The following is a 19,156-nucleotide window of genomic DNA, read 5'->3' as shown; positions in this document are numbered from 1 at the left end:
TTTCTCCACATCCTTGCCAATATCTGTTATTTGTAAATATTTGATGATAGCCATTCTGACAGGTGTATCATATTGTGGTTCTGACTTGTATTTTACTAATAATTAGCAATGTAGAGCATCTTTTCATGTACCTGTTGGCCATTTGTATATCTTCTTTGGAAAAATGTCTATTCAAGTCTTCTGCTTGTTTTTTAATTAGGTTGTTTTTTAAATTTTAGTTGTATGAGCTGTTTACATTTTTTCAATATTAACCTTTTATCAGTCATATTTACAAATATTTTCTCCCATTCCATAGGTTGTCTTTTTGTCTTTTCATTTTGCTGATGGTTTCCTTTGTTGTGCAAAAGCTTGTCCATTTGTTCTATATTCTTTTCCAAGAGTTTTATGGTTTCAGGTCTTACATCTAGATTTTTAATCTATTTTGAGTTTATTTTTGTATACGGTATGAGAAAATATTTTAATCTCATTCTTTTTGCATGTAGCTGTCCAGTTTTCCCAGCAAATTATTTCCCAGGTAAATAAACTATCTTTTCTCCATTGAACATTCTTGCCTCCTTTGTCATGAATTAACTAACCATTGGTGTGTGAGTTATTCCTGGGCTTTCTGTTCTGTTCCTTTGATCTGTGTGTCTGTGTTTGTGCCAGTACCATGCGTTTGGGTTCCTGTAGCTCTGTAATTGAAGTCAGGAAGTGAAATACCTCCAGCTTTGTTCTTTTTTCTCAAGATTGCTTTGGCAATTCAGGATCTTTCGTAGTTCCATATAAATTTTTAGGTGAAATAGTTACCTGTTGTGGCTTTGAAGTGATGTCCTTATGTGAAAGTATTCTTATACAATTGTGTTTGCCCAGTGGTTTTGGTGGGAGAGCTGGATTTGATATGAACAGAAGGTATCTTGTTCCTCAGGGTGTGATGGCAATTATCACCTTAATAGGAGGTGAGGCTGGAGATGGAGGGGCTATGGCCTGAGTCAGGTGGAAGAAGGGTCTTCCCCTCTGCTCAGGGGCTGTCAATACCCTATTGAGGGTGAGATCAGACCCTAAGTTGCTGGAGCCGAAGCCCTCCCTGAGGGTTGGGTCTGAGCTGGCTCTGTTCACTTTTAAGTGTGTGCTCTCCCCTGTCCCTGCACGAGTACCCTTTGCTCCAGAGGGGAGCAATGATGAAGCAAGAGGGTCCCTACAGGTTCTTGGCTCATGACAGAGCATGGGCTACTGTGGCTGGACGCATATAGAGATCTAGGCTGCCCTGATGTGCTGCCTGTTCACGTGCCAGCATTGGCAGCCCCTGCTCCTCTCAGTCTCCTTTGTCCCTCACAGCCGATGACTACCCCCAGCCTCTGCTGCACCTGCCCCTGCCCCGTAGTGGAGCCACCTCGCAGGGCAGGCGGGGCCTGTGTGGTCTCTTGGCATGTAACAGGGTGTGGACTACGGTGGTCCAGCTGCTGTCGGAGATTGGGACCACCCCGATGTGCTGCCTGTGTAAGGGTCAGCAGTGGCTGCCCTAGCCACACTCAGGTGCAGCCCTGGGTCTAAGTTGTCTCTTTGTCTCACGGTCAAGCTCGCTCTCTCGTTGTGGCAGCATCACTCCAGTGGGGAGCTGCAAGGTGAAGTAAGCAGGGCTGGAGCATTTGCTCAGCTCAGGCTGGGGGCTTGTGCCTTCGCAGTCATGAGAAATTGGCCGCCTCTAGGGCAGACCTCCTTCTGCCCTCTGCCCTGTCTCGCAACAGCCAGCTCCTCACAAGGAGAGTCCGGGCTTCCCACAGCCCTCCTGTTAGTCCCTGTGGCTGCCCAACCAGACAAGTGTGTTCGTCTTACCTGTGTGAGACCCAGGACTGGGGCGCCCCAGGGTGACTCTACCTGTGTTTCTCCCTTTTCCTCTGAGTCCCATCCCAAGGACACAGGTTCCAACCTGATCACTTCTCTCACCTGATTCCTTTTGCAGCTTTCTTACAGCCTTGAATGTACCTGAGTCTTTCTGCCAGTTTCCAGTTAGTTTTCAGTGAGAATTGTTCCACATGTAGATACATATTTGATGTATTCATGGGGGGAGATGACTCCCCATCCTCCTACTTAGCCGTCATTTCTTCCTCTATCCCAATTTTAGGTTGAGAAGTTAAGCAACTTGCCAAAGGTCACCCAGCTAGTGAACAGCAAAGCCAGCTGGCTGACTGAATACACAGGGTCCTTACATGATAGTCGTACTGTTGTACCATTTCTGGACATGAATTTAGCATCATTTGCTATTTCTAGAACATAAGATAGCATCCAGGGCAACATTATGTTTCCTGTTTGAAGCTCAGAAATTGTATTGGAAGGAAAGCATCCATCATGGAAAGAAAATAGGCTGTTTCTAGTAGATTAAACAGTGTTGCACAAATCAGTGTTAGGTTGTTTCAGTGAATGACACAAAATTCAAGAACTCAAAGGGATCACTGTCGTGTATCTTAAGCACTATGTGCCTAACATATATATGGAAATAAACAGATGTTACCGCTTTCAACTTTACTGCCCACGATCTGAGTTACCATACCTTCAAGCTATTGTTAAATGATAGCTATGCGCCTTTTCATTAGAAGTAAAATATCTGAAAAATGATTTAGGGGACACAGTTCTTTCATAAAATGATGTAGGATATTAAAGTCACAGAACATAAGGAAAATTAAAAGGGAAAAACTTAAAGTCCTTGAGAGTTTTATTGCTTCCTGCATTTGTATTAATGGAATGAGAGTTAAAAGATTTTCTAAGTTTGATATGACAGCAGTTAATCATTATATTTGGTGTGTGTGTGTGTGTGTGTATATATATATATATCTTATAGACTATGTATATATTTTATATATATATAAAATTTTATAGCTTTCTTTTTAAAGATAAAAGCTGATTTAATTTTTTTAACTTATGGGATTATTAATCAAAATATGAAGTAAATTAAAAATACAAAATTATTATTTTAGGGAGGAGTATTCTCTCTTCTTCGAAGACTAATCTTCAGCAAGGAGAATGAGACTTGAGAGATGTATTTTTTTATAAATGCTTAGAAAAAATATTATTTGTTATTTAAAATTCTGAACATGTCTCAGACTGGTTTGTCAAAATCGATACACACTTTTTCTAGAAAATGAATGTATTTCAGTGTAAAGCCTCTCTTCTAGAATTGTATTATAAAAGAAAAATGTAAATAATATCTATGATAAATATGTTATGCAAAGTCAAGAAGATGGTAATGATTTGGGAATCTCCTTAATATAACTGACTTTCTTATTTAAATGCAATTCCTTACTCTTATTTCTAAGCAATATATAATATTAAATTGCTTGAATTATTGCTATTATTCATTGGAAACATATGACATACATTTCAGAATATTTGTATAATGGCACAAGTATTATAAGGGCTTGAATGGCAAATTCAACTGGAATAAATTATACGTAAACACATAAACAGAGGCTCTAAAATGCCATTTCTTTAATAAGAGTTTACTGTGATAGGTAGTACTTTGTGGTCAGTTACAACTGGGAATGCTTCCTTCCCTTAACCAAAGGTAGAGATGTAAGAGAAGACGGTATGGAGGGGAAACATTTTGAATATGTTGATTTCTCAATGTCTGTGAAACATAAAGGTGGGACTGTTCACTGGGAAAATGAAAATAAAGGTCTGGAAATTCATGGATATAGTTTGATCAAGCGCTAGATCTGAGATTTCTCAAAATGTGGAAATTGAAGTGTAGACTGTTTCAGGTTTGTAATTTTCAAAGGAAGTCCTGCATAAAACACATGCAAGCAAGGGAACAGAGCGTACTGGGTTGAATGATTACCAATGGGAGCTGGATGGATTAGTCAGTATGTGAAAGTTAGCAGGGAGAAAATGGGTTTTTAAAAAGGGATGGGCATTAGACTGAGGAAAAAGGATAGATTAGGGGACCAAGGGGCTCAATAACATGGAAGAGTAGCTACATTAAATACACAGAAAGGAGAGTTAGGAGAGGCCGTGTCATAAGGTGAAGTTAGTCATTCTAGATAATCCTGAGGTTCACATTGCACCATGCTACTTGCAATACATTGATAAAATGCTGTCAAGGATTTACGAGTCTAAAATGTTGTAAATACCAGCTGATTGGGACATATATGGCAATAAGGTGGCAGACATCTGGTGAAGAGGAAGACTGATTTAGGAATCAGTCAGGGTGAATTGGAGTCAGTATAAGAAAATGAGATTTCTTATTTGCAAATTCTGCAATTATACAGATGCAGTCTTTACTAGCTACTGAATCAGTGAATGAACTAGCCCATATTATTATTATTTATTTTTATTTTTTTCGCAGTCATATAAAGGCAGAGATTTGGAATGTTTCTTTCAGCTGTGGTGAAAACAGTTCCCAATAGCTTTCCATAAAACTCCTTCATAATCTAAGCCTGTTATAGCAAGAGTGGGATTAGTTATGCAAACCTGCTAGATTTAAACAGTCAAATGATACCTGAAAGAAACCTCCCAACTCCGTAGACAACTACCTTCAGGATTTCTTCCTGATTCTCATGAGTAAATGTATCTTGATTGAAGTGAAAGTTCAACAAACTTGCTGTGCCTCTGAAGTTTGTGATAAACTACTCCATGCCAACTACATGTAAATTATAAAAAGACTTTAAAACAATATAAAAAGTTAGAAAATCTCTTATGAACACCAGCTGCAGGAAACTGACTTAAAGTGAAAAGGTTTGAGTCAAAAGTATGTTGAACAAAAAGAAGAGTAAAGCTGAGGAAAAATATTACTTTAGATAACATAACTCATTTGAGCCATCATATATTTCTTACCATCAGTTAAACATAATGATTTTAACCAGAGTAGAATTCACCATGCATAAGTGCAAGTTTATTTCAACAAAGAGATGTTCCACCTTGTAGTCTTCAGATACCTGCTCACAAGTCACCTGTCCAGTTTATCATATGGCTGTTGACGCAACATTGACTTCACAGATACATTGGGAATTGCTGTATTTCTCAAGCATTAGATGTGTGAGTGAAGTTGATAGATGAGAAAAGGAGGGAAAATTGTTCTAATGTATTTTGCAACTGCTCAAAACTGAGGAAGAGGATTTGAGTCACTCAACAGAGGAAGAAGATTGCCATTTATCATTAATTTATCCCATCTACCAATATTCCCATCAGTTAGCCAAATATAGAGACATGTCAGTCAACTACCACCAACAATCTTAGATTGTTTTGTTACTTTGCATCAGTGAGAAAATTCTTCATCTTAAGTATCTTAGTTTGATTTCTGCTTTAGTAAATACTGGTACTGTACTATTTTGGAGGAGGGGATACATACATACACACAGTCTCTTATTCAAATGAATTTTCAGTGAAACAAAAAATTCCAGTGCCATCTCAAATCTGGTTAGTCTCTTAAAATTTGTTGTACTGAAATAAAATATGAAAAAGATTATGTTAAACAATCACTGGATAATAGCATCCTTTCTAGAGTATCTAATAAATTCCTAAACTTATGTTGAAAAAGCTGTCAAAATAAGTTAAATTTTTAGCTGTAAAACAGGATCCAGAGTTCTGTTAACAGATACGTAGAGAGAACCCTGCTTATTTCCTGACCTTCTATCAAACAAGAGAAATAGAAGTTGTTTGGAAAGCTTTTCCTAAGGCAAGGGCTCGAGATGACATAAAAGAACAGCTGTACTTAGGATGACCCTGTGAGGTCCTTCCAGGTCTGTAATTCACTCTCAAACAACCTCAAGACCTACAATGTGTATATTATTAATATTATGCTATCGGTAGTGTCAGCATGACAAGGACAGAGAAGGTTGATAATCATCTATGATTTTTATGCAAAGAGACAGCTATCCAGAGCAATTGCACTGTTTTGAGGCACTCTGCTCTTGAACAGCTTTAGCTATATTTGCCCGACATAAACATTCTGTCTGTCACACTGTGTTCAATAATACGTTAAAATCATAATTCCAGTGATTAAGATATTACCTCTACCTCATGATCTTCAAATTGATATGTCAGTAAACATAAGGCAGAAAAAGAAAAACATTTCTATCAGTTTAAGCAGATAACTGATTTTTAAAATGTATTATTTGATATTTAAGAACATAAAGCAGCTGATGGCTATCTGAAAACCTTGGTTTGTCCTCTTTCCAAAATATTTTCTTCTGGTATGCTTTCTTAGCTAGGTTTAGTTTTTTTCCTGCTTTTCCCCCCACTGCATACTCAAAGCTGAAAGTAACTATGGCCATGATTCCAGTGAATCATTATTTTTAAGTCAGACTGAGCACTGATGGTAGTGAAGAGGAAATAAAAATTGGATAATATTCCTTCAGGCTTGATACTTTTTGAGTTTCCTTTTCCACTCAAGTGAGCTAAATTGGCAGGTGGGAAGAGATGTATTTGAAACATTTTATAAAATAAAAGCATTTCTGAGAGATTTAGCTATTTAGAACTACTGGGTGCTAAAGGGAATCATCTTTCAGTCTTGTTTACTGAGGACTTAGTTCATGTGTTATGATATAAGCCTATAAAAGATAGTTATTAAAGAAGCTCTCTAAGACTTTACAGTCTAAGAGCAGGTAGTCAGCATTGATGGAGTACTTTCTGTATGGCGGGCACTAATTTAAGTACTTTACAAACATCAATGTATTTCACCATTGTAACAACTCTAAGATGCAAGAAGTTATTAGTCATATTTTAGAGATAAGGGCAAAGACATGGATAGTTTGAGTCACTTGCTCAAGGTCACCAACTATGTTAACAGTTAGCTAACCAGTGAGGTTACTGCAGGAGTTTGAGAGAGCTGAAATAGACGGCATCATTTTTCACCCTTCTGAATTGGAAACAAAGTGAGAAACAGATACTGGAGTCAAATGGATATGTACGAAAAATCAACTTGTTACTTACAATGCCTGTGTTGAAGAACATGGCATTAAGTCTGTTAGCCAAATAGTATCGATAATATTTTAACCCTAAATTGGACATACTTATCTAATCACTGTCCCTGGCAGGATTTAAAAATCAATGATTTCCAGGGTCATCTGCCTGAAAAATAAATTTCATTAAAAGAGCAGAACAGAACATATGTTCTCTGCAGGAAGGCAGATCACAAAGAGGTAAAAAGAACAGAGAGAAGGGACAGACACGATACAATCTTCCTGATTAGCTTCTTATTTCTGTAAAGATCATCACAAACTTATTAGCTGAATACTTCATCCCCTATTTGTTATCTTATAGTTCTGGAGTTCAGAGGTCCTAGAATCCAGGTGTTGGCAAGACTACGTTCCTTGTGAAGGCTCTAGGGACAACACACGTCCCTGCCTTTTCCAGCTTCTGCGAGCCAGCTGCATGCCTTCGCTTGCGGCCCCTTTCCTTCAGCTTCGAAAGTTCATCATTCCATCCTCTGCCTCTCTCATCACATTGTCTGCTCCCTCTTTGACACCTCTTGGTTGCCTTTTATGAGGACCCTGTGATTACTCTGATCTCTTGGATAATCCAGGATAATCTTCCCATCTCAAGATCCTTAAAATAATCATATCTGAAAAGTGTCTTTTGACATATAAGGGAACATACTCACGAGTTCCAGGGATTAGAACGTGGACGTATTTGAAGGGCACTGTCATGTCTAACACATATCCTCAAACTCACCACTGGGAAGGAGTGAATAAAAGGGGTAAAAACTGTTAATCTACTGTGGCTCTCTTCAAATGGTATCATTATATTAGAGAAAAAGAGATCACCTCCCTAGTTATTATTTTGCAGTGTGTGGTTTCTTTTTCAGTCCTAATTAAAGCTAGTATTGTTTCTCTCAGAACAGGAAATCGTGAAGAACCTCTACTCTATTAACCCACTTTCCCACTACCAGCTAAGCTGCTTTATGCATCTGTTTGGGACCACTAACATGTATTCCATTATTGAAAGTGGGGTTTTGAAGTTTTCAAGTATTATCATTGAATTGTGTATTCCATGTTTTATTTCCATGAGTTTTTGCTTCATATTTTTGGCTTCTGTTAGGTGCACATGTGCTCATGATAGCTAGACTTTCATGATGGTTTGACTCTTTTCACATTATGTAATGTCTTGTTTGTTTCTAGTAACAATAGTTACAATTCTCTGAATGCTTACCATGTTCCAGGCACAGTTCTAAGCAAGTGTCATTTGTGGTTCATGTACAAGTGCATCATACTGAGACTACAAAATCAATTCTTTTTTTTTTTTTTTTTTTGGTTTCTTATTGAAAATATAATTTTCAGTGGCATTTTTATTATTTGAGCTATCAAGGATGGTATTAAATATTTCTTGGTCCTGAAGTATGTTTCATATGTTTCACTTTGGATTATTTTATTTATTTGTTTACTGATTGTTGAACAATCTGAGGACTATCACAGACCCATGTTTGCTATCAAGTGAAGAACTGGGCTTCCCTTCAGCCTTGGTCACTATTAACCTGTAAATAGGCATTATTCCCAATTCACCTTAGAATATAGAAAATTTAAGGATAAGATAGATTTCAAAACCAGTGCTATTAAACAGATTTCAACTACAGTACTTTTGCTTGTTTCAGCAAAGTTCTTTTCTGATAGATTTGATCACTAAAAAGTGGCCCAGATCACACAAAAACTACATTTCCCATTATGTACTACTATCAATTTTATTTCTCTATTCTTTCCAAACTAGGAAACTTAAAAAAAAAAAAACACAGCATTTCATGTCCCCCCTCCCTCCAAAATACGAGTAACACTATATACCTATACTTAATTTAACACTTAGTGTGTGTTTATGTGTGTTTGCTGCAATCCAGAGATGAAAACCCATGTAGAGCTTTTGATGGATGTGAAATGGGGAGGTAGAGAAAAGGATATTGTTCTTACTGAACGAAAACGAGGGAGAGGGATGGTTTTTCAGTTCTCTTGTCATCGATAATTCTAGGACTCTCAGCTGAGAGACAGAAGGTGAAGGAAGCTGTGAGTTTCCTAGTAAGACTGCTTCAATTTTTGCAATTTTGAGTCTACTCAGGAGCAAAACAAGTATTTCCCACTGCTTCTGATTTTAAATTCTATAGTTCTGTACATCTCCTACCTGGTGAACTATTTGCTAGTATGTTTACTTTTGGTTGATTCCCCCCCAGTCTTTTGCAATTTTATATTTTTCTGTCCTTTACAGGTATTTTAGTACACAGGCTTTGTGAAGCATTAATCTGTCTCTGCTTTTGATATTCCCAAATTATTAATTGACCGTGCTCAATTTTACACTGAATTTTAATTACTTTCTTTGATAATAAATTCATAAATAATATATAATTTATATAAAGTTAACATAAATTAATTTTATTTTCTACATTTAGAACAGACAGGAAAATTGCATAAATACAGCTGTAACTCATACTTCAGCTCTTTTGGCAACCAAATAAAATAAATAATTTTAAATATAGCAGGTCAGATTCATTAGTAAATTATTGCCTGTCTCACCCAGATTAAGAAACTCTTAATCAATATTTTTTAATTTCTCAATATTCTCTACTCTTAAACAAGAATAATTCTTTTCATAGTATTGCAAAATGCAACTGTCAATTATGTATTTTGTGTGTGTGTGTTACAGAACAAGAAAGCAGCATTTGTCAACAAACATTCATACGCCTGCTGCTGCCTCTGTCTTCTTTTCAAGACTAAAATCATCCAGAGATAACAGACTCCAGGGAGAAAGTCAACAAATTATAGAGGAACAACACAATTCCTCTGTGCGAGTTGGCAGCGTGGATTCTGCATCCCAGGCTTGTGACGCTCTGGTGAGAAGCCTGCAGAGGGGCCGTTCTTCCTCGTCGGGGGTAACGTGAGCGGCATGTAGAGGCTGATACTCAGTCCTGGCAAACTGAATTCACTGTTTTGTTTAAAAATAGCATGAATCAGAGTAGGACCCATGGATCAGGCTTTTTCGAGGTATCAGATACAGGTTTGTCACATTGTTTTGCTGAATTTGAATGCACTCCATCTACCCTCCGTGGGTTGCAGGAATTAAAGAAAGAAAGAAAGGAAAGAAAGGAAAGAAAGAAAGAAGGAAAGAAGGAAAGAAAGAATCTGGATTTCAATTCGTAAGCTCTGGATTTGAGTCCCAGATCTTACGTTACTAAAGAGATAAATAACTTAATCATGTTTGAGATCCAGACCCCCTAGTAAAGAAAATACAGATACCACAACATTGTGAAGATGAAAAATGAGGCACTCCATAAAACTCCCAGATGATGAGGGAATAAAGACCTAAGACTTGAGCTCCATCATGGGTATGGAGATACTGGCAGGGAGAACATGCAAGAGAGAATAAGAATGTGGGAAATTTACGTAGCACCGTGGAAAGAAAGTAGACATTTAAAGTTGTTTGGATTTAAGTTACAGGTAATAGAAATGTAACAAATAAATTTGGAAAAGAACATTGGTCTAGATCACAAGTGTTCTTGCATGCTAGACTAAAGAATGTTGATTTCATTCAATAGAAAATCAGAAATGGAAAGCTATTCTGTATAAAGTGGGAAGCCAGAGACTGGTATGATAAATAGGGGGTCAAAACGACAAAAAAAGAGAACCAGGGAAAAGGTTATGTTAGAGGCAAAGAAAGTTCAGGTTATCTGAATGCAAGTGAGAATGGAGGGTTGAGAAAAATATTGAGGCATCTGGAATTCAACTATGATCATCATTTTCATTTATTAGGTGATGACTCTGTGCCAAGAACTCCACATACATTATTTAACCTTATCTTCGTGACAAGCCTAAGAGAAGCACTGTGAACCCACTGCAGAGAGAGGTAAGTGAGGCCCAAGAACACGTGGCTGGGGAGCCAGGGGAGGTGAAATTTGAACCTAGGCCATCTCTCTTCAGAGCTCCTAGCAATTGTGCTAGTCACAGAGAGGCATGAGAAAGGCAGAATTCTGACATGACAGCAGTTTTCCAGACTTAGTAACCGAGACAATGCAAATGATAATCACAGAAAGATGACACAGTCGAATAACGGGAAACAAAGTGAATCTATTTTTGACATTTTGAGTTTTAGTCCTTATGGATTATAAAAGTGGAGATGTCCAGCAAGTAGATGGAACCACAGGATGAACTCAGGAAAAGGGTGTGGACAGACACCCTTTAGAGTTTTCTAAAAGGAGGTGATGGAGGATTCCAGGAAAGGGTTTGAGCAAGAGTGAACAGAGGAAAAGCAGGCCAAGGGTGGGTCCTTAGGAAAATCAGAAAGACAATTATAATTTCAGCATGATACATAAGCATAATTTCATATCAGAGAATTTAAAGATGCAGAGTAGCAGTTCTCTCCTGCTTAAAGAAGAAGCCACTCGCTGCAGGGCCCCGTAAGCCTGTAAATCAGTTAAACTCAAATCACAAAGTCAAACAGCATCTGTTCCCATCATGACATAAAACCTGCTAAAATGAAATCTCTGGAAGAAATAAGTTAAATCTTGTGTAAGTCGCTGTTTCCACTGAGCTGTTTTTCTTCACATGGTTTCATTTCCACTCAGTTGTTTTTCTTCACCTAGTTTAAATAGCATACAGGTAGATTTGGGGCTTGGAAGTGTCCTAAGAGATCACCTGGTCTAACATATTTATTTTATAAGTGAAAAATTTGAGGCTCAGAGAAGTGACCCAGGTCACAAAGCTAGCTTTCCATAAATGGGTTCATTTATATTTAGACTCACTAAATGTTTGGGGACCGAGCAGTTTGTATCTCATAATGATACTTACCTGAGAGTATTATTGACAAGAAGTGTTTTATATAATGTGTAGGCACAAAGTTTATTGAGACTTTAATTTGTGTACATTTTTCTTTCCTTTTACTAAAAATGTAGCCATCATTTTGTCTTGTTTGTTATTTTCCCCAAGGACATTTGGGTTGCAGGGATGAAAGCAGAGATTGCCTATCAACAAACAACTTTCATGTCTTTTAAGAATATTTTGAAGGAAAAGGGAGCAGTATCTTTCAGTGGAGAGAAGAGACACGTGAAATGGGGTGGGGGGAGACAAAAAGGTGAGGGTGAGACAGACAGGCAGGTAGGCGCCTAAGGGTTGAGGGCACTTGTTCCCTACTCTCCTGACGATCCCCACTGAGTCTCTGCCCAGTAAGAAATGATTACTATTTTGCAATTTTTCATTTGACCAAAGTCCCTCTCTGCTGTTGTTTGTGGGCTCTCTAGACACCCTGCTTTCTACACCTGTTATCCCATAATCTAGGAATAGAAGTTACCTTGCCAATTCTCATTTTTTCTTCAAAAGGATTCTCTACAGACTGAATAGTATTCATCACAAACACCACGGAGTCTGAAAAACATATGTTCAGATCACTATTCCTTTTGGTTTTGATGCAATGCTGATTTTATTTTAAATAATTTAAATTTTAATCATCTTTTATGAAATTTATTATTACCATTAATACTCTTCCCCAATGTTCAGGGAAATTGATATTTTAGGAAAGTGAGCCATGTTCTGTGGCAACAAATATCCACACCCAGAATGACAGGTGCCTCTGTTCACGAAGTACAGAAAAGCAATCCAAGATACAAGTCATTTCTTGTAAGGTGTCAAAGCGGCGATGTAAGCAACTTGCTTCGAGTCAAGCAAGCAGTACTAATAGGTATAAATAGTAACTAAGTAGAAACTCAGAAGAGAAAGATAATACTTGGGAGAGAGTCTACAAAGAAAAGTTTGCAGAGACGATGGGGCCAAACTAGGTGTGAAGATTAATATTTTTAACAAAGGGCATATGGAAACTCTGAGTTTACCTTGGCACATTGAAGGGGGATTAACTTTTGTGAGAATGGGTAGAATAAATGAGTAATTGAGGTCAAACTGAATTATATTTGAATACAATTTCTTCTTGGGAATTACAGCCAGGGCAGAGAATTTGAGAATCATTATATACTGTATAATGGACATGGTGCTTCACATAGGGTGAAACTGGGAGTCTTTAAAAAAATACGGATCCTTGGGCCTTGACTCTAAACCAGTTAAACCAGCGCCTCTAGAGATGGGCTCCCAAACGGGTATTTTTAAAACTCTATACATCTTTCTCATGTGTAGCCAGGTCAAACGCTACTCATCTCGAAATACTGAATAGGGGATGGGAGGCAACATAATGGACTCCAAAGATGCTCATAAACTAATCTCCAGAGCCTACGAATGTGTGACTTTACATGGCAATTGGGACGTCAGAAGTAATAAAGTTAATGGTTTTGAGATGGGAGGATTATCCTGGATTATTTGGTAAGCACAGAATAATCCAAGGGTCCTTTTAAAAGTGATTACTTGTGAAAAATTTTAAATATATCTATATATGTATATAACAAGAATGAACCAGGAAGAAACAGAAAATATGAACAGACAAATTACCAGTAATGAATTGAATCAGTAATAATAATAATTTAAAAACTCCCAACAAACAAAAGCCCAGCACTAGACAGCTTCACAGGTGAATTCTACCAAATGTTTGACAAAGAATTGACACCCATCCTTCTCAGGTTATTCTAAAAAATTGTAGAGGAAGGAATATTTCCAAACTCAATTTATGAAGCCAGGATCACCCTCATACCAAAACCAGAAAAAGACACCACAAAAAAAAATAAATTACAGACCAGTATCATTGATGAACATAGATGTAAAAATCCTCAATAAAATATTAGTAAGCCAAATTCAACAATACATTAAAAGGATCATACACCATGATCAAGTGGGATTTATCCCAGAGAAATGGGGCTGATTCAATATTCATAAATCAGTCAGTGTGATACATCACATTAACATATTGAAGAATAAAAATATATGATCATCTTAATAGATGCAGAAAAAGCACTTGACAAAATTCAACATCCATTCATGATAAAAACTCTCATCTAAGTGAGTACAGAGGGAACATAGTTCAGCATAATAAAGTCATTTACCACAAATTTACATGTAACATCACACTCAATGGTGAAAAGCTGAAAGCCTTTCCTCTAAAATCAGGAATAAGACAAGAATGCCCACCCTCACTACTTCTATTTAACACAGCGTTGGAATGCCTAGCCACAGCAATCAGACAACAAAAAGAAATAAAAGGACTCCAAATTAGAGAGGAATAGGAGACTCTCCAGAGGTATCAAGGAAATTATCTTGGAATATTTTCACTACCCAAGTATCTATTTCTCAAACAGTTGAAATACGGCACAGAAAAAAAGATTTCATTTTGGATAGGGAATGAGAACGGTAAGTTTGAAGGCTGAGAAAAATCTCTGGAATGTTTATTTAAGTTATTTTCGTGTAATGCAAACAGCTGTTTGGAAGAAGAGTGTAGCTGACTGATCATTCCCACTTCGTGTGCTTTTTAGTCATTTTCTTTGCTGCATTAAGGGTTGTTTAACTCATTGTGAAAGGCTGTGAGGTAAGAAAACTTTCCCATGATGGCAAACAAACATCCCTCCTCACCCTGCAAGCAGCAGGTTTCAGCAAACTGTGTTCATGATTAATAATCCTTCTTTGACTTGAAAGGGAAGCTAGTTCTCACATGGTACCGACACACGTTCCAGATCCAGCACTGGAAGGACTGCTGAAGAAATGAAGGGTAGATGGCTTTTGTGTCACGAGACAATCAGAGATGTAGGGGGAAAAAAAAAAAACTATGGAGAAAAGGCAGATAAGATACAGAATCTCAAGGTCTACTAGTAAGTCAAGCTATTGATCCAAAAGGTGGGGCTGTTACCTAGGAAATAGTGTATATTTTGCTTGTAGAAGGACCGTATCTAGGTATCTAGGAGATGGCTGAGCAACCATCATTAAAGAACCAAGATTCACTTCATCTGAATTAAAACGCCATGGAGATTTGAGTCCTCTGGACTTAAAAAAAGAAAGAAAGAAAGGGAAAAAAGATAATTTGGTCATCTTATGCACAAGGTCTTCAGAAGTACCTGAATGTTTGGGTTTTCTAATAAACCGTTAGTCTTTATGTGAGTGCACACTTTGAACTAACTGCTTCTAAAGACCTTTAAAATGTTCTCAAGTGTGGCAGCAATGCTACACTAGAGGAGTTTTGAACATGAATCGGGATTTTAAAAATACCTTTAGTAGGGGTCAGACACAGCCTGCAAGACATAGGTATACAGATATGATTATTGGTATAGGTATATTTATGTAGCTACATCCAGATCTGGATATGTATTTATATGAAAATATATAATATAAATGAATTTATATTAAAATTAATATAAATTAAAATTTTTATTAAAAGTTGGATGCAGATGGCATGATATTTCTCCAGAATCCTTAGTTTATATTGTTTATGTTGGGAAATGCTATAAACTCCACATGATATCTCTTTCTACCACAGATACTACTTATGCTTAGAATCCACTTTGTCCTATGGGTCTCATTCAAAGTTGGAAGCTTTTCGTGTCACCAGGTATATATATATATGATTTAGCCACAGAATATGCTAACAGGTGTAGAATATGCTGCCTCCATAACCTAACTAAACCTATAAACCTATCAGGGATTGAACTTCTTTGTGTTGGGGTGTGAGATGAAATGATCTGACCCGTACTTGAGAAGCAATGTTCCAACATGCTCCAGACCACCAGTCCCCTACAAATTCACTGATAGCAAACCCATGAGTCATCACAGGGCTTATCTCCCACCTTCTGGATCACATGTGTCTTACCGAGCCTTCCTTTCTTCTTGCCACTTCCTGTTTATATAGGTTTATCAGCATGATGTCATCAACATAGTGAACTGCTTTGATGTTCTACAGGATGAACACACGGTCTGGATTTCCTCAGACCATATTATAACAGAGGATGGGCGAGTTAGCAATGCTTTGCTCCAAAACCAAAAATGAATACTGCTATCCATTCCAAATGAATATTAACTGTTTCTGTTCTTCCTTTCTGATAGTGATGGAAAAGAACATGTTTGGGAGATAAGTGGCTAAATACCATCTATATGAGATGATAACAATCTTCTCTAGCCAAGATATCATGTCTTCCACAGTAGGTTTAACTGGGGCCACTTCTTGGTTGAGTTGTAATAGTCTCTAATAATTTCCAGGCTCTGTCTGTTTTTTGGTACAAGCCTGCTGAACTAAATACAGATATTAAGAAGATGCAGCCTCTTCTTCCTTCATATCTTTAAGGTGGTACCTATCTCTGCCATTTCACCTGGAATATTGTCACCATCTTCTCTGAGTTGGTGACAGGGGGATGTGTCGGAGGCTTCCATTTTGCCTTTGCCACCATAATAGATTATATCTTATAGGCCAAGGAACTAATAGAAGAATTGTGCTAATTGTCAAGAATGTTTACCAACATTACAAATTTGGCAGTTAAGGGCAGGACCACAGGTGAGTCTTGGAACCAGTGGACACACTTTGAGCTGACTTATCCTAGTACATAATTTATGACCTGGCATCTGTGTGTTCTCACCCTCACAGGGAGACTATGAAGATGATTTGTGGTCTTGAGTATTAATATCTTCTTTAGCTCTTGTGTGCAGCAATCCTCAGAATGTTTGGGTAGTGCTTTTCCCTCAAAGTATGGTTATTCAAGTAAATGGCTGGAGGTCTCTTTGGGAAAAGATGAGGTAATCATTACAGCTGGAGTGCTGCTGGATACTGCCTCTTGGGGATCAAGTCTGTCCTTCATTCAGTGAGTTCAGAGCTGGAAAACTGGCTCACATCTAGATATTGAACAAGAGATTGAGACATTTTGTTGAAATGGCTGCCTTAAGTCACCTCCCTTGATCATCCTTCCTTGATGTATTGTTGTTATTGTTGTTGAAGAGATTGAACAATACCCTCAATGGGTGCACATCTATCTTGATCCCAAGAAAACTGTGTTATATTAGCCATATCTATGGTTCTCTGCTTGCCACTGCTCTTCTGTTGTCATCCCAACCTTGCCATCCATGAGAATCAGTGAGCCGACTTTACTTTAAACTGTTAAGAATCATCACCTGGACCTCATTATTTTGGGAACGTACAATCCCCATTCCTATCAATGAGACCATTTCTCAACATCTTCCTCCCATGAATCCTAGCTTACATTTAGACTGTAGGCTCTAAGACTGTTCTCTCTAATGGGCATATTTTTATTACTTTGTTAGATATAGTATCTTCCTGGCCCTCCTGAAGAACATACTCTTCTGTTAGTTTTTTCAACCTTCCATCATATATCCACTCTTGTATGCCCCTTTCTCTGAACCATTTCCTCTTTGACTGTCATTTGCCATAGCAATCCTTTCATTTATTCTGGGCCACCATTTTCTTCAAGCATCTGGGAGATATCCTAGAAAATACTAACACCATTTCCTTCAGTCTTTCTGAGAATGTTTTTCCAGAATATTTTCCAAAAACAATTCCCCTGCATCAATAAACTCTACATTATGTAATTGTATATTCTCTCTGAATTTAGTTCTATAATATTTTCCCAGTTCCTTTCCAAGGATGGTTGGTTTCGTCCTGCAGATTCTTGTGATGTAAGAGAGTCCCTTTCTCCCTTTGCAAGCCTGTCACTTCCGTGGCCAGATTATGGTGTGAAATAACTCTAGTATTGAACTATTTTCTAAAAGGAAAAGGAAATTCAGATTCTGAGGAGACCACATGGTGTCTTAGGAGAGGTTCTCTTTAAGACAAATGGGAACACTAACTTCTAACAAATAGCAGTGGGTAAGTTCTTGGGATCCAAAGAGTTCAAAGGATTCTGGGGAATCAAGATTTTCAAGGACATGAACCCAGAAGATACTATATCTCAGGATCCTGTTTTTTTCCCAGTCAGGGCTCTAAACTTGGCATATCAGATTTGTCTAGGTTTAACATACCCTGGAGCTGGGCTACTTCTCCCCATTTTTCCCTTGTCCTGGTCCTGAGCTTAGTATCTGGGAAGGAGGGCCGTTATATAGTGACAAGGAGCCCCTCTAGCTTTTATAGTTAGATTCTAATTGACAAGTAATAACCCCCAGACCTTCATTTGCTTTCTCTAGAGCATCATAACCCCCAGCAATAGTCATCGAACCCCACTATCCTTATAATACTATTTCTCCCATATTTCTCAAACATTTGCTATATTGCACCTGCTGGTACATTTCCATCAATCAGTTTAGTTCTCCAGTTCACCACCAATAAAATTTTTAACAATTTCACTTATACAGAAGCTATCCGAGTTCCACCTACCCCAAATGATTTGGATCCTCACCATGGGCTGGGTAGCAAATGATCCAGTCCATCTTCTTTACTAGATACAAACATTGCAGGACAAGTTACTCATAAAGCATACTCTAAGAAGATTTTTTTCATGTAGGAAGTTCAGTAGGCAGTGTTCTTAGAATTAATGCCTGAGGAGAATGGAAAAGAATCAAGTTTGGGTAGAAGGCGAAGTTGGGCTCTGACTAACCCCTTGCAAGCTCTGAAATTGGCATGGATATTCAGAGTTGTCATAAGCTAGGGTAACAAACCAAATCTTAAATCCTTGTATTAACCAGTGCCTGGAGATGACCTTCAATAAGAAGGCTTTCTTTAGCTGAGGACAATGTCCAAAGGATTGCCAGTGGAAGGTTATTTAAAAGCAGAATTCCCCCAAACTGGGTGAAAAAATCCTTCAATCCTGATAAGGCTATCTGGGTAACATACACAGTGTCCACAGCACGTTGCTTGAGGCAATTAAACTGAAAAACATCATCATAAAGCTGTATGTTTGTAAACATGATTTCAGAACAAGGAACCAAAAATACATTGCCCTTGTCTCAAGAGAAGCACTGTTGCTATGGCAGTAAAACACAAATATGTCACCTCTACTACTTGTTCTCAAGTGATAAAAGTCCACTTGTGAAATGATTAGCTACAAGAAATAAATTGGAACAACTTTTAGCTACCTTACAGTTTTTTCATGACTAAGACTTTAACAGAAGCTGAAGTCTGGAAGGACAACTGCAATTACAGATATATAGGAAATTCACTCACTGTACACACTCACGTGTATTTTTATTTCCTATAGCTGCAGTTTTTACCCTTACAATCCTCCCTCCCAGCCCCCCACCCTCTGGAGGTAGGTAGATATAGTTTAAATTGAACTTAAACTTGGCAAATAGTCATGTTTTGGTCTCTGTGGATTGGGAAGATTCTTTTGGATAGCTCAGATTCTTGATTTTAAATC

At 37.8% G+C, this 19,156-nt stretch overlaps 1 long non-coding RNA gene across 1 annotated transcript; it reads left to right on the top strand.

Annotated features, from left to right (window-relative positions):
- Nucleotides 1-566: 566 nt before the first annotated feature.
- LOC116668993 lies at nt 567-18,926 on the top strand. The gene is made up of 3 exons (XR_004326344.1): nt 567-673; nt 3,486-3,495; nt 18,912-18,926. It is a non-coding gene; the product is annotated as an uncharacterized LOC116668993 (long non-coding RNA).
- Nucleotides 18,927-19,156: the final 230 nt, after the last annotated feature.

Source organism: Camelus ferus, chromosome 15, assembly GCF_009834535.1.
Source record: "Camelus ferus isolate YT-003-E chromosome 15, BCGSAC_Cfer_1.0, whole genome shotgun sequence".
Lineage (NCBI taxonomy): Eukaryota > Metazoa > Chordata > Mammalia > Artiodactyla > Camelidae > Camelus > Camelus ferus.
Note: the sequence above shows the minus strand (reverse complement) of the source record. Positions and strands in the feature narration are given on the sequence as shown.